Genomic DNA, 14374 nt, shown 5'->3' on the forward strand with positions numbered 1-14374 from the left:
TGTTTATGTTTTTATTTTGTTAATTTGATTTTCTACTCTCTTCTTTACAATCAGTTAACTAATAGTTTGTTAATTTTGTTAAGCTTTCTAAAGAATCAGCTTTTGGTTGTGTTTATCATTTTCACAGTCTTATTTTTAATTTATCTATATTTTCTCTGACTTTCAAATATTTCTCTTTTGTGTTTATTTTGGGATTACTTGTTTATTTTTCAATTTTTAAAAGTGTACTGAATATACTTATCATCTTTTTCAGTTTGTTAGTGCAAGTTCTTAGAGGTGCAATTTTTCTTCTGAGGATTGTTTTAGCAGCATCCTAGAAATCCTAGTATGTCATTTCATTTTTACCATTCTCTTTCATATAGTTACTGTTTCTTTAGTGTCATGAAGTCTTCATTTAGGTCTATACATTTTGGTTGTATTGCCTGTGTTAATGACTATTTTTACTGTATTTCTGCTTTTTTACATTTATTTATAATTTTTCTTTGTGTGGACAATTTTGCATATTACTCTATGGCACGTATATGTATGTATGTACATGTAAACATATGTATGTGCACACATACAAGCCAACATATATCATACTTTATTTTTCACATTCAGAAGAAAACATAGTATACCAGCTCTAAATTCTCCAGTAGTTTATTTTTCCCCTTGTTTATCTTTTCATTAAATTTGTCCAGCTCTGAGAGAGGATTATTAAAGTTTCCTGTTGATATTGTTACTTTTTAAAAATACATAACTTTTTTGCAATTCAATTAATTTTTGCTTTATGAATTTAGATATTATGCCATTTGGTCCATGTTGGATGATTTTCTACAGCTTCTTTATAGTTTCCTTGTTTATTTGTATTGGTATTGTGAATTTCAAATTTTGCTTTGAGTTTAACTTTTCCTCTTTTTTTTAAAGTACAAACCGCTTTTTGACTCTTTATTTCTTGAAACAAATCAGCAAGAGAAAAGATCCTGTTGCAGCTTGAAGTCAAGGTTAAATATATCATATGCCTCCATGATGGTGGCATAGCAGCAAGCAAGCTTCTTCCAAACAAGAAGGGGGCTGTAAGAAGTGTCCATTTGCCATAGATATAGAAATGTTTTCATATGAAATTATTATTATTCAAAATATCTATTAAAATAATTTAACAAGATGTTTTGTTTTCCCTGATCCATACCATTTGATTTTATAAAGAAAAAATTGCTTCCCAAAATGCAACCCCAAAGTAGAAACCAGAATTGTCTCTTTGTAAAGGGACATGTTGCATGAAGAGAGAGAGACAGTAACTATCTTCCACTAACTGGTTCTGAAACAAGACTGGAGGTACCCTCTGGACAGCAAAAACATTATTTTAGGTTCATTGTCTCTAAAATAAGACCCAGGAGCATCCATGGTCTTGCTTGATTACCATGTAGCAATAGGATTCTGTCTGTCTCTGTCTCTGTCTGTCTCTCTGTCTCTCTGTCATAGAGCTCATAGAAAAATGGTTCACTTTGGATTGAAATTGAGTTTTGCGCTGTTGGTGATTCAGACACAGTGGTTAAAAAAAGTTGTCTGCAATGTAGTGCCAAGTAGTAGATACAGGCTGGATGGTACTCCTTCACATACTCAAAATCTCAAAGTCTTCTTCCAGTTCAAACAGCTTATTGGTGTATTTGAAGACCTCTGCACCTGTAGTTGTCACTTCTGATTTGTTTGGAGATATGAATGCAGGCCAGTGGGCTGGATGCTTCTGAACCAGCTCAAACATCTATAAACTCTGTGGCTTTAATTTCTTCTTTTGGTTGAGTCCACATCAATTATTAAAACCTTGTTCTTTGCAAGAGAATCCCAATGCCACTGAAGGCTCCAAATCCAGGATCTTCATTTGAGGGGGGTGAAGGGGTTGGGATTGTTGGTCATCACTGTTTCATTCTCCTCTGACTCAACAAAAGTCTGAGTGGTGTGGGGATCTGGGTAGATGAGCTTGTCTCCTAGAAATCGTATGAAATAACAGGTGCTAAAAAAAAAAAGCCAAGTGCTATTTGGCTTTCCTCCTGATGAACCTAAAGACTGTGGCATCTTAAAACACTTTAAATACATCAATGAACATAGGATTAATTTGGTTTATGCCCAAGCAAAGGGGCACAAGAAGCAGAAGGGGCCTCTAGGAGGGGCACATGTGGCACTTTTTTTTTATATCTTCGATGACCACTGCATTATCCACCAAAGCATAAACAGCTAAGGAATTCTATTGGTTAAACAAAGCAAGTTTTTTTTAAACACCTGTGCAACTGGGTTTGGTCCAAACAACTCACCAATTGATTTTCCTCCTCTTCTGCCTATTTGTGTCATTTAATGGATAGACTAACAGCTGCGTCTTTTCTGTCTAAGAAGCACTATAAGATTCAGTGATATTCTTCAGACTATTCTTGGTGCTCCTCCCAACACTAATCCCATCCCACTTGCTCAGATGAGGGCCTGGGCCAGCATTATTTGTCCACAATGTAATATGCTTCCCACCCAGCATCTGATGATGGACCTGTTCTTCCTAATGATGAAAATTTCCTTCAGTATGCAAACCAGAGATGAGTAACTCAGACAACAGCTTTGATTTTTCTACTTGAAGGTCATACTGCTTCCCCAAGATCCAAATGGGCTCATCTGTTTCAGGTAATTCTTCTAGAGTCTGATAAAACAGTTATATGCCTTTCACACCTGAAAAAAACTCCGCTTCTCCTCTCAGCTTAGGAGTGTGGCTGCTCCAAGGCCTTCACTCCATTCTCCACCTATCATCATTGGTGTATTCCACTGACTGCCTTTTCCTGCTCTTTTTACATTGCATGATGCTTAGTAAGTTTTGTTCCCGTCTCACATTTCGGTTCTGTATGTCTTTACTTTTTAGATGTGTTTTTCGCGTACAACAGTCTTTACTGTGCTTTTTATATTTTGCCTGTTTTCTTTATTATATATCTCACTTTTAATCTATTGTGAATTTTATTTTCTGATTCGTGGGCTATATCCTTATTTTTTCCTCCTTTTTTCTTCCTCTGTGCTTCACGGAGTTAAAACGTGAAGAATTTGAACTCTTTCTTGTAACTGATTTGTATTTTATTGCCTTTATAGATGTTACCCCACATTCTCTTTTTCTGCTGTGCCCCACACTTACAAATCTCAATTATTGAGGCAAGCAATGTCAGGTAGTAGAAATTAAACCTTGTTCCAAATCATGTACCAACCTAATCCCTTGACCTTATTATCATCGTTCTTATTTCCAAAGGCCACATCATTTCATCTCAGCCTAGGGATTCTTGTTGTTGTTCATCTTTTGTTTTTGAAAAGGACCAATGACATCAAGGGGTAAAGTCTTGACTTGCATGTGAATTGGATTTAAGTGAGGCACAGTTGCATAAAATTGTCAGCCTCACTCTTTCTTCCAGAGTCATTGAAGTCCAGTGGCAAGACAAAACTCAAGATGATTGAGGATGGTCCAGGATGCAGTGGATGACCTTGGTATCTTTGATATCTGACCAAGCTCTAAGTGCTCCACAGCACCTGCTTTAGCTGTGTTCATGGTCATTGGACAAATTGTTCTCATCTACCCATTCCACTGGGGAAGTCTAGACGTCCCCTTACCTCACCAATAGGTTTGAGGTTGTTGGTTACCCTTAACCTGGTTTAGGCCTTCTAGCAAGACAGTTTTACTAGGTTGTGGCCCCTGCACATTCTACAGCTTCTTGGAGCCATAGGTAGAGTTGGCTGGCAGGCAGACATCAAAGGAGGATAAGAAGCCCTGAAAAGAGTTCAGCAAGCCCCCACAGGAGAGGTGCCAGTCCTCCCTGACAACCCCATATGCTCCAGGGAGCCTATAACTCAGAATCAAAGGATTCTCTTTACAACAGCATTTACAATATTAATTTAATTAACTGTTTCTGACTAAAATTTGGAAGGGGAACAGTGTACCACCAATAGTCAGCCTAGTCGTGGAGGCATGGGTTACTTTAGTACTGGTGCTAGGTACATAGAGGGGTAAGGCATGTTTAAATTATTCTTCTCTCTCTTCCCCCACTCCCCCAGCAACTTCCAGAACACTTCGGTACTAAGGCTCATTCCAATATATTATCACCTCCTGGAAGGGTGGGTAGGGTCTCAGGGAAGTCTTTTGTCCTGTATTAGTGACTAGCCCATTTCATAGCCATATATTATACCTTTTATATCAATCTTACAAAATTCCCATCTTTAAAAATTGTAGTTGAACACAAGACAAACTAGTAGATTTATCAGGACAAAACTACTCAAAGCTTATTTCCTATTGTTTTCCTATTGATTATTAATTCTGTCCATTCAATCAACATTGAAAGAAACACTGTTTCTCTATGTCCATGCATTTCTCTCTGGTGCCACCTACTGTATGGATTAGAAAAATTCGCTGTTTCTGTTGAATCTCATTTAAATGTATCTCAACTGAGTTCCCCAAAAAACTGAGAAAATGAGTGGATATATTCATAGCTTTCAAAGGAAATGTAAAGAAGTGTTGGGCAGCTAGGTGTCAGGGTTGGGCCTGGTGTCAGGAAGTCCTGGGTTCAAATTTGGACTCAGACACTTGCTAGCTATATGATTCTGGACAAGTTACTTAACCCTGTTTGCTTCAGTTTCTTCATCTGCTAAACAAGCTGGAAAAGGAAATGGCAAACCACTCCAATATCTTTGCCAAGAAAACCCCAAATGGGGTCATGAAGAATCCCACATGACTGAACAACAACAAGGAACTATTTGTATTTTATTGTTCCTTTAGGAGGTATGAAGAATTTCCTCCATCAATTTGACAGAATTATTGGTACAGCAATTGCTTGCTTAGGATTCATAAGCATTAATGACCTTCACTTCTACCTGTCTTGTATGTAGCCATTGTGATTTAGGGGAAATTAGGCTCCTCATTTTCATGTTCAGCAGCTCATTAACGCGAGAAGTACCAGAGATGCTATTATTTTTAGATTTAGGCAGATTTGGTTATTTTAATTGTATTTTACTATTGTATTTCTTTATTTTGGTTTAGGCGGATTAGGCCAATGAATTCAGGAATGAATGGAGAGCAGAGTTATTTGTATAGGAAGATTTGAAGAACTTGAGAATGTTAAGGTTCCTATCTGGAAAGTGTAGATAACAGAATTGTTCTATGATTATGGTACAAAATGTAATTAACCTGATCACAAAAAGAAAATGAGAATTTGGTTACTGACCACAAGCTAAGCAGAGGAATAGCTTGGAAGTAGAGAATTAGTGATATCTCCCAGCAGGTAGGCTAATTGCACTGGGCAATATCCAGTGAGAGTCATCAAACATTACTTAGATCAACTCAGTCTGCTAGTGAAAACATCTGGTCACAACACACTCATCGAGGAACTTGTATGTATAATTCTCTAGACAGAAAGATGAAAGCTGAAACAGAAGTGTATAGTTCTGGAGCTGTGCATTGCCTCAGGCACTTGGGTTTTCCTCATTAACGTATTTCCCTGTTGCTACTACATAAAGAGAGAAAAATGGAATTTCAAATTCCCTGTTGAATCTCATTTAAATGTATCTCAGTTGAGTACTCTGGGTAACTGGAGAAGGAAATTCCCTCTTTCCCCATTGGAGAGTTCCTCTACTCAGAGGTCTTGAGATCCTCCCAGAGATAATCCCTCCCACCTTAGTCAGTTTGACTGGAAGCCAATAAACCTGGAGGCAAGACCAGAAGATAAAAAGTTTAATTAGCATCACAGGATGAGCAGTTGCCAGGGAGATAGTAACAGCTCCAACAAAGGGAAATACACACTTATGTAGGTTTTATAAAGCTTTAGGGTGACATTATAGAGCAAAAGAAAGTTCAATTGGCCTATAAGGTGAGGCGGCTTGGCCACTTTCCCTATTTGGGAGGCTGAGTGATAGGGACAAGACGTCTGGTGATTTGGCTTTGGAATGTCTTAACCGTGGCCTTTTAGGAATTGCCAAAGATCAAGTTTGTTAGGGAGGGATAATGGTTTCTCAGTAGTTAATCTCATCAGAATATTCTGTTTGGGCAGGAAATCTCTAAGATAATAGAGACCTATTCAAGATGGAATAAGTCAAGTTTAGTTATTGCCAATAAGGAGAATAGAATATAGCCTGAGGGTCTGCCTTTACACAACCCAGTAGTTTTGTTTGGCCAGCCTTCTGGGGAGCAGTTGTTTTCCCCTAAACTCAGTACATATGTTTATCCAATTTTTCCACAATCTCCAGAGCAATTCCCTCTCAAAGACTAATTTTCCCTTCCACTTCTAGCTTTTGGTTTGCATTCACCCAAATTGATGAAATCCTTCAGAGATGAATAATTTAAAGCCCTGAAAAGGTGTGCTCAATTTTTGCTTGTTTAATAGATTTGCTGCCTTTGACATGTTGTCTATTATTCACTCTTGGCTTTCTGTGATTTTCTCAGCTATAGTGGGAAAGGGAATCAAGTTCCCCCTGTCTGACAGGGCTCTATCCTGGACCCTCTCATACTTTCCTTTGGCGATCTCATCAGTTCCCATGGATTTAGCTAACTTCTCAATACAGCTGATTACCATATCTCTATATCCATCCTTAGTTTCTCTTCTGAGCTCCAGTCCTATATACTCATTGCCTTTTTAGACATCTCAAACTGGATGTCCCAAAGGCATCTCAAATTCAACATGTCCAAAACAGAGATTATTATCTTTCCTCCAAAACCTTCCCCTCTTCCCTTTCCTACAACTATTGAGGGTATCATTATCCTCCCAGTCACACAGGCTCAAAAACTCCTGCTATCCTTGATGCCTCACTCACATTCACCTGACATATCCAATCTGTTGTCAAATCTTGTCACATCTCCCTTCCCAATATCTCCCACAGACAATCCTTTCTCTCCCCAGTCACTGCCACCACTTTGTTTCTGGCCCTCATCATCTCTTGCCAGACTATTTGAATGGCCTTCTAAGTGGTTTCCTTGCCTCAAGTTTCTTTCTGCTTCATTCCATCTACTCAGCTGCAGAAGCAATTTTCCTACAGTGTAGGTCTGACCATATTATCCTGCCCCCAGCCTTATTCAATTAACTCCAGTGGTTTCTTATTACCTCTAGGATCAAAAATAAACTCCTGTGGCATTGAAAGCTCTTCACAACCCAACCCCTCCCTATCTTTCCAGCCCTCTAATACATCATTCCCCTCTGCCATAAGATCTAGACATACTTGATTACTTGCTCTTCACCTAGTTTCAATGTACCATCTCCTCTCCCTGTCTCCACATCCACTATCTTTCACATCAGTAATATGCTCCTTCCTCATTGCTTTTTGGAATCCCTGGTTACCTTCAAGACCCAGCTCAAGCACTACCTTCTGATCGCCACAGCTTCTAGTGCTTTGCCTCCCAAAACTACTTTGTATTCATTTTGTATATATTTTGTATATAGGTACCTATTATCTGTCTTCCCTATTATAATCATAAGTGTACTGAGGCCAGGGTTTGTTTCACTTTTTTTTTTTAGGCAATTGGGGTTAAGTGACTTGCCCAGGGTCACACAGCTAGTAAGTGTCAGGTGTTTGGTCTGAGGCCCAATTTGAACTCAGGTACTCCTGACTTCAGTGCCGGTGCTCCATCCACTGTGCCACCTAGCTGCCCCTGTTTCACTTTTTTGCATCCTTGTCATGTACACTGCCTGGTACATTGTAGGTACTTAATAAAATGCTTTTTGATTGGTTGGTTGGTTGAAACTGAACATTGTATAATTATAATGATCAAGCTTGGCCCCAAAAAAAGACATAGAAGAGCACGTTTCTCTTCTTTACAGATCTGTGGGGCTACAGGTGTCAAATATTGAGTCTACTCTTGGACTAAGTTGATGTGTTGGTTAGTTTTGCTTAATGAATTTCCCGAGTTCTTCTCTTATTCTTTAGGAGTTTCTTCTTTGTATGGCAGAAACTAGGCATAGACCCAAATCTCACACCATATACCAAAATAAAGTCAAAATGGGTTCATGACTTAGATATAAAGGCTGATACCATAAGTAAACTGGGAGAACAAGGAATAGTTTACCTATCAGATCTATGGAGAACAGAAGAATTCATGACCAAACAGGAGATAGAGAACATTAGGAAAAGCAAAATGGATCATTTTGATTACATTAAATTGAAAAGTTTTCGCACAAACAAAGCCAATGCAACTAAGATTAGAAGGAAGGTAGAAAATTGGGAAAGAATTTTTACAACCAGTCTCTCTGATAAAGGCCTCATTTCTAAAATACATAGAGAATTAAGACAAATTTATAAGAACACAAGCCATTCCCCAATTGATAAATGGTCAAAGGATATGAACAGACAGTTCTCAGATGAAGAAATTAAAGCCATCTATAGTCATATGAAAAAATGCTCTAAATTACTATTGATTAGAGAAATGCAAATCAAAACAACTCTGAGGCACCATATCACACCTATCAGATTGGCCAACATGACAAAACAGGAAAATGATAAATGTTGGAGAAGATGTGGGAAAATTGGAACACTAATAATTGTTGGTGGAGTTGTGAAATGATCCAACCATTTTGGAGAACAATTTGGAACTATGCCCAAAGGGCTACAAAAATGTGCATACCCTTTGATCCAGCAATAGCACTTTTAGGGCTGTATCCCAAAGAGATCAAACAAATGGGAAAAGGACTCACATGTACAAAAATATTCATAGCAGCTCTTTTTATGGTGGCAAAGAATTGGAAATTGAGAGGATACTCATCAATTGGGGAATGGCTGAGCAAGTTGTGGTATATGAATGTAATGGAATACTATTGTGCTATAAGAAATGATCAACAGGCTGACTTCAGAAATACTTATATGGTCTGACGCTGAGTGAAGTGAGCAAAACCAAGAGGACTTTGTACACAATAACAGCCATGTCATGCGATGACTAATATTGTTAAACTGAACCCTTCTCAGCATTACAAGGATCTAAGACATCTCCAGAAGCCTCAGGATGGAAAATGCTGTCCACATCCAAAGAAAGAAGTATGGAAGTCGAATCGCTATCACTTATTTCTACCTTCAGTTGAGTTTTGTTTCATCTTTCTGATGGTCCCTCCTATTGGTTTTAATTTTTACTTACAACTTCATTAATGTGAAAATATGTTTAATGGGTATGTAAATGTAAAGCCTATATCAGATTGTGCCCCGTCTTGGGGAGGGTGAGGGGGGAGGAAGGGAGAGAAAAATTTTCAACTCGAAAACATATGGAAGTGATTGTTAATAAATCAAAATAAATTAATAAAATTTCTTTAAAAAGAGTTTCTTCTTTGAATGGGTGAAGGGGAGGGGTATATTAGGATATAAAAATGATGTAAAAAATACAAGGATAGGGGATAGCTACTGGACCTATGATTTATTGATATAGGAAACTCCCAAATGAAGGCACTCCTCTACTAATGCAGGTTGGCACTTTCTCTACAACTTATATTCTTAGAGAGTTGCCTAGAGCACTGAGAGGTTAAGGGATTTTCCTGGGTCATAGAGCCAGTATGTGTCAGATTCAGGATTTGAACCCAGTTCTTCCTGGCTCCAAGGTCACCTCTCTATTCATGGGCAGCCATGCTGCATCTCACAAGACAGAATCTATCAATAGTGCTCTCTTCACAGTAATCCTTATAGTTTTCCCATTTAATGGATAAGAAAACTGAGGTTCATTGAGGTTAAGGGATTTGCTCAAATTCCCTTAGCTAATGTGGATGAGGCAGTATTCAAACCCCTCCTCGTTCTCTTAAGTTCAGTGTTCTTTCCATCACATTTTCCCCTTCTCAGGGGAAACAGGGTTTATAATGTATTCTTCATGCACATACATGATAGGGTATAATTCAAGCCACAGAAAATGGATGGCAGGAAATATTCGTGGAAGTGTGCAGAAGAGGGAGCTCAGAATGAAGATTTACAGAGGTTTGCAAGTAGGAATATCCTTTCCCGGAATTGTGTTGCATTATCATAAAAAATCCACAAGATGGCAATAGAGCTGAGCTAAAAATAAAGCTATGGGTCTCACCATTCTCTGAAGAAGGTTCCCTTTTCAAAGAATGTCAAGAGTTGATAAGGATCCTATCTATACCTAAGACCCACAGAATGGAAGTGACTTGCCAAAGGACACAGCAGGAAAGAGACAAAGCCAGGATCCAAACACACATCTTCAGGCTCTTAAATCCCAGTACTGACGAGGAAAGATGATTTACTTTGGCCGAAACATCAGACAGACTGTTAAGACTCCTAATTCTTATTACTAACTTATGGCATGAATATTTCCCCATGCTTCAGTTTAGCCATCTGTGAGCAGGAAATGAGAGACATCATGGTATAGCAGATGAGGCCAACTTTGGATCTGCTGCTGGGTTTAAATCCTGCTTCAGACACTTACTATCTGGGTGATATTGGGTAAAGAAGTCCTTTAACCTGTCAGGACTGGTAATGCTATGAAGTTAAAAGTTTCAGATAGATTTCCAACCTGCATTCACAGAGGGAGTTTCCACATTGCAAGTTCCCACACTGGTGAAATAACAAGTTATAACAGAACAAAATAAACAAAAAGTAGAAGATAAAAATAGAAGACAGATAAGAAGGAAATGTGCTTAAAACAAGAATAAAAGAGAAATTAATTGGACATGAAGAAAAACTTCTTGACAGAAGACTGAGAAACACTGAAGTAAGTCATCATTCCCAGTGGAATCTCTTTCCCAAAACCAGAACTAGTACAAGGTGGCCAGGACTTTGGCCTAGGCACTGATATAAGAATAGGGAAAGGTTATTTCTCTGCTTTCTCATCTAGTTTATGGAATACTGCCCTTAGTGTCCTATGACCATTCTGCCTCTCAAGGACTGCCCTGTCCTCAAGGTTAACTTCCTGGGAACCTGAGCCAGGTGGCACACTCTGAATAAGAACAGGATCAGTGAAGGGATTAACAGGGAAGGTGATATGCTCCAATTACTCCTCCTCCCTCAAAATAAGCTCCGCCTGGGCCTTCCCCTTATTTTTCTCTGCCTTTCTCTTAAATTTTCTTCGTTACAAACTCATCATCCTTCCTCTTATGAATACCCTTTCATCCTAAGTTTCTTCCTGTCATGTTTCTTCCATCTTCTGTTGCTGATTAAAATCTAGTTTCCCTCTCTGCCATCCCCAAAGCATTGTGGTACAGTGGAAACAACTTGGAGTTACAGATCTAAATTTGAATTCAGAGTCTGCCTCATATTACTAGTGTGACCTTATGTAAATCACTTGACCTTTCTGGGTCCCATGAACATTTATTGGCATCTTTTATAAGACTGGCTCCAATTGCCATATCCCATAAGCATCTCAAGGGCACTTTGCACCAGAGCTGCTCATTTTCTCACTTCCCTTGACATGCAAATTCCGAATAACAGTATTTATCAATGGAAGAGACTTTAAAGATGGTTGAGTCCAGTCCCCTCATTTTACAGATGTAGAAACTGAATCCCAGAAGGATTAAGTGACGTGTCCAGGATCACATAGTCAGCAAGTGTCCGAGGCAGGATTTAAACTCGTATCTTCCTGATCCCAAGTCTATCATTCTACCCACTCACTTCAACTTTCAGACCTTGCCTCTGCAGCCATCACTCAGCAACCACCTCTCATCTTTTATAAAGTTCACTCCATTCTGCCCACATCCTGGTCAGCTATGGATCATTAGGTCACATTCTCTTTCCCTTCATGAAGTAGGTCACACTCTTTCTCCCTTCATGAAGCTTAGTGGTTGGTTTACAGTCTTTTTTCCACCCCAAGCCCCATCATTTTTGAGTATGATGGTTTCCTAGTTCTTAATCTTTTCAAGTCACGTGACCTGTGTTCTCCAGTCTACTGCAATCACAGATAGGCATAGTCATTTCTTAGAAATTTGTCCCCCTTTCCCCAACCTGACTCAATTGAATTTGTTCTAGGTTTTTATATTTCTAGTTATGGCTCAGCTCTTTGCCTGAAAATTTACTCACCAAAAGAGAAAACAACTATCTAGGAAGAGTATTTAATACCACAATTATATCCAGAGCAATTTCATCCCTAGGAGTACTATAAATTCGTTGGTAAGGATTTTCTGTAGAGAAAACTAGAAATGCATTAGACAACCAAGATATTTTTGCAATACTAAATGTTATTCATTAAAATGCACTATTTCTACCCTGCACATTATATTAAGGATCATATCACATACACTTAAAAGGAAAAACTCCATGGATAGTACTCATAGGAAAGTTTGTTTGGTTTCTATTGTTTTTTCTTACTTGTTTATTTTTGTATCCATGAATGATACCATATGCCCTCTCAAAGAAATGTAGGAGTTCAACCCTAAAGCTGGGCTAATTCAAGCTAAACTTGTCAAATGTCTTGTTGAAAACTAGATATACCATGCCTATATCAAACTCCTGATCTACAAATCTAATAATTGGTATTGAAAATGCACAGAGGTTAGGAGGGTATGATTAATTCTTTATAAACCCATGCTAGCTCTAAGTAATTACCTCCCTCTTTTCTCACTTTTTCCCTTCCCCTTTAATAAAGCATTCTAGAATTTTACCAGGAATCAACATCTAATAATAATAATTCATATCTATCTCTCTATCTATCCAGCTATCTATCTATCTACCTATCTATCCATCTATCTGTCTGTCTGTCTACCTACCTTTCTATGAGGTTTGCAAAGAACTTGCCTCACAGCAACCCTGTAGGGTAGGTAGCAAGTGTTATTATTTCCATTTTGCAGATGAGGCTACTGAGGTTCACAGATGTTGAGTACCTTGTTACCAACCACACAGCTAATGACAGATTGGATTTAAACCCAGATTTCTTATTACAAGTCCATCGTTCTTTCTATAACACCACAATGTTAAATTCATCAGCCTATTGTTTGATACATCCACTGGCATCTGAGGCCCTTTATTTTAGAGGGTTCCTTTTCATGTATTCCATGTTCCTATCTAAATGACTAAGTGTGGCTCTCTTACGTTCTCCTTTTCCCTCCTGCCTCCATGTGTCTACACCAGTTCCAATGATAGGAATAGACTCCCCTAATGCCTCTACTTATTGATATCTTTCCCATCCTTCAAGGCCCAGTACAAGTGCCACCTCCTTAGTGCCACTCACCTTCCCAGTCCCTCGACCTCTCAGAGCAATCTGTTTGGCTTTGCCTCTGAAGTTAATATTTTTCTACTTTGTTTTATATTTATTTGTGTATCTCATTATTTCTGTTATAATCTATTAGATTATAAGCACCATAAAGGCAAGAGCTGTCTTTTTCTCTCTCCCAGTTTTGTGATCTCATCTTCTAAGAAATGTTTATTGAACTGAATCAATCTCCTCACTTTTGAAAATTGAGATGTTTGTCCATTTCCAGTTCTATGCCACCTTTCCATTTTATTTGTTGAAGATGAGAAGCTAAGGGCTAATAATAATAGCTAGCATTTACATAGTGCTTAAGGTTTGCAAAGAACTTTACATTCCTTTTGATAATGGATATGGGAAGAGACTGGGCAGCTAAGTGGCATGGCTAGGTGGTGCAGTGGAGAGAGTAGTGGGCCTGGAATCAGGAAGTCTCAGCTTCTTGGCCTCAGACACTCACTAGCTGTGTGACCCGGGGCAAGTCACTTAATCCTGTTTGCTTCAATTTCCTCATTTCTAAAATGAACTGGAGGAGGAAATGGCAAACCACTCCAGTATCTTTGCCAAGAAAACTCCAAATGGGGTCATGAAGAGTCAGACATGACTGAATAACAATAATATAGAAATAGGGGAACAGCACCTAAGGTGGTCTGCCGGCCAAGCATTTTAATAGTTTCCACCCAGTCTGAAAACTGTTCTTACTATAATCAGGAAGGCTAGTAAATAGATTTGTAAAGTAGAAGGCAGCAGCCATTACCATTTGCCCTGAGAAGGATACCAACATCTCTCCTCCTCTGAAACTATTTGTAGCTAGCTAAACTCATGCACACTGCTGGACTGGTATTTCTAGGCATCTTCATTTTGTGTAGTTGAGTGTACTGTCATGAGAGGGAGCAAGAGAGCCAGAGAGCATGATGGGAACTTGATGTGGCCAGGCTGTGTAGCCTGGGTACCTTTTCCTGTATCACTGTGTCGTGTAGTTTATCCTGTTTCATTGTGTTGTGTTCCTTTGTGTTGTGTATGTCCCTGGAGAGAGTCTTTCTATTCCAGATATACTGAAAACTTGTTAAAGCAAACAATATGCCAGAGGGCTTGGGCAGTGTTAAGAATTGAAAAACCAGTACCTGGGAAGAAGTACCTTGTAAAGTATCTTGTAAGGGGATTCATTTGGGTGTTTGTTAGAAAAAGTCTATTGTGTCCAAACAAAATATATCAATAATTTTTTTAAAAGAAAGAAAA

At 38.6% G+C, this 14374-nt stretch overlaps 1 pseudogene; it reads right to left on the minus strand.

The window, feature by feature from the left end:
- Window positions 1-1591: 1591 nt before the first annotated feature.
- On the minus strand, window positions 1592-14130 carry LOC110218674 (cysteine protease ATG4A pseudogene; annotated as a pseudogene).
- Between the last annotated feature and the right edge of the window lie 244 nt (window positions 14131-14374).

The sequence above is a fragment of the Phascolarctos cinereus genome, unplaced genomic scaffold (genome assembly GCF_003287225.1).
Source record: "Phascolarctos cinereus isolate Bilbo 61053 unplaced genomic scaffold, phaCin_HiC Scaffold_1;HRSCAF=81, whole genome shotgun sequence".
NCBI lineage: Eukaryota > Metazoa > Chordata > Mammalia > Diprotodontia > Phascolarctidae > Phascolarctos > Phascolarctos cinereus.